This window comes from Hemiscyllium ocellatum, chromosome 39 (assembly GCF_020745735.1).
Source record: "Hemiscyllium ocellatum isolate sHemOce1 chromosome 39, sHemOce1.pat.X.cur, whole genome shotgun sequence".
NCBI lineage: Eukaryota > Metazoa > Chordata > Chondrichthyes > Orectolobiformes > Hemiscylliidae > Hemiscyllium > Hemiscyllium ocellatum.
Genome location: NC_083439.1, coordinates 42,950,086 through 42,952,490, shown reverse-complemented (window position 1 = coordinate 42,952,490; position 2,405 = coordinate 42,950,086). Strand labels below are relative to the sequence as shown.

Genomic DNA, 2,405 nt, shown 5'->3' with positions numbered 1-2,405 from the left:
TGTTTTGCTCTTCCAATGATCTCATGACTTAAGCAGGGAGATGTGTCTCTTCAGTTAGATGATTTGAATCAATCAAATCTTTTGCTACGTTAGCACTCCTTCACTACCCAAAGGATATGGGGGTCAAATAGGCACATGTCTTGCACTGCTGTAATTCAAGATTCCTTTATTCAGTCATGAGCTTAACTTATTCAATCCAAGTTCCTTGTGTTTCCCCTGGATCTGTGGTTGTGCACAAGGAAACTTAAACAATGTGTGATTCAATATCAAAGTTGTGTTGAATCAATAATTGTAACCCCACTCTGCTCCTTGAGCAGATAGTTAATCCAAGGATTCGAGCTCAGCTCTTAACTTCAAGTTCAAGTTCTAAACCTTTCAGTTAGCAATGGAAAATAACAAAGAACAATGTCAATCATTTATTATCTCTCCAGCCTCTGCTTCTGTTGCCACTGAATACTCCCATAAGTTTGACGAGCCAATGACTAAAGATGAGATTGAAGAGAAATCCTTCCGTTCCCTTCTGCCATCAGAGAGCCAACCCCACTTTCATATGGGGAAGGAACGCAGCCAGCAGGATGGTTCAGATGGGGACGTAGTGCGGGACCAGTCGGCTTCTCTTATGGATTAGGGTGAGTGGTGTTACCAATTAGTGGGATCCCAGTGCTTGGAATAGTTGCTCCTCTCCATGCTCGAGGTATCTTGCCATGAGATTCAGATGGAGAGGACGAGGACCATATGGTGTAACGAGTGTGAGCCAACAGTTGGGCAGGGCCTGTGTTTCTGATTTTAAAAAAAGCGAGTACCACTCGGTCACAATGTGCCCAGAGCTTATAAATCATGAAGGGGAATAAATACTTGACATTGTTAATCTTTGTGCTCGAGTTCCCATATAGTGAAGACAACGATTAATATTTATTAGGATTCCTTGCTCCCCCAATCAGATAAACACAAGGCAGGTTTGACTGTGAAAAATGTCACTGAATTTATACCTTTCTACTGTTCATTGAAGGTAATAAGATGCAAAAGATATTTTTGCAGAGGAATTTGATTTGAACAAGAGACATTTGTGCAGATAGTAAGAGGTATTCTAATTGGAAGGATCTGGTTGGTGATATCCTGCACGGATCGATGTTGGAGATATTATTATTCACTATTCATAATAAAAGGAAAGCCACATTCAAAATTTGGGGCCACTCTGCAGATGACAGCGATTCCAAGTGTAGGGAGATGGAAGAGTAAAAAATGAGGTCTGCAGATGCTGGAGATCACAGCTGCAAATGTGTTGCTGGTCAAAGCACAGCAGGTTAGGCAGCATCTCAGGAATAGAGAATTCGACGTTTCGAGCATAAGCCCTGATCAGGGAGATGGAAGCACAGCATTAGAAAGCAATCTTGATAGATTCAGGAAATGAAAAAACAACGACAGATGAGTTTATGTCGGCAAGTGAGAGGTTGGATCAAAATAGAATATTTCTTGATTGTGAAAATAGAGAGAGTGGACTCCAAAGAAACTTGGTGGGATTGATCTAGCTGTATAGTTCACGAAAATGTCTCAAACAGGTTCGGAAAAGTGACTAATGGGCCGGTGGAATGTTGACATTGATCTCGACAGAAGATGAGATACCAAAGGATTAGAAGTCGTGCTTCAGCAAATCCGAACCTAGTTAGACCAAGCTGTCAGGGCTGGGCACCATGGCTGAAGGAGAGTATCCCTCTGAGGGGAAGTGCAGTGTAGATTTGCTGAAGTGATACTTGGATTCCAAGGCTTAACTTAAGAAGAAAGATTAAACAGAGAAAGTGTTCGAGTCAGAACATTGAGGTGTGATAACGGGGAACACTTTTATACACAGAAATGGATAAAGTTTGATAAAGTTCCACAAACAGCGATTGATTGGAAATTATTTGCAAATTTTAAATCTGAGGTTGGTAGATTTGGAATGAAAATGCTGAAGGATTATGGGACAAAGACAGGGATTTGTCATGATGATGAAGATGACCATGATGTGGGTGAATGGTGGAATAGGCTCAAGAAGCTAAATAGTCTCCTCGTGTTCTGATGTTGATGTAACCGTGGCTCCCTTATTCTCTGAAAGTGCAACTCCTGTTGTGTTTTTGGTTATGTGTCAGAACCTGGCAGCAAATTAGTGATTGGAGTCCAGAGCAGAACGTTATCAGGATGAGGGACTTCGCCGGTCTTAATGTGTTTCACAGATGATGAAATGACACAGCCAGCACTCTCCTTCCGTCTCTCCACTACTCTCTCCCCTTCTCTCTCCTCCCCTCCCGCCCCCTCCCCGACCCTCTATCGACCCCCGGCACACCCCTCTTAACTCCCCGCCCCTCTCCCCGCCCCCTTGAACCCCCCCACTCGCTCCCTTCGCCCCCACTCGCTCACCTCGTCCCCCC

The 2,405-nt window shown here is 43.6% G+C and overlaps 1 protein-coding gene across 1 annotated transcript in view; it reads left to right on the top strand.

Annotated features, from left to right (window-relative positions):
- The first annotated feature begins 549 nt into the window (after nucleotides 1–549).
- LOC132834280 (uncharacterized) overlaps nucleotides 550–2,405 on the top strand; it is a 20,192-nt gene continuing 18,336 nt past the window's right edge. Inside the window, exon 1 of the transcript XR_009647163.1 lies at nucleotides 550–629. The gene's annotated coding sequence lies outside the window, so the exon portion shown is untranslated. The remainder of the gene's footprint in view (nucleotides 630–2,405) is intronic.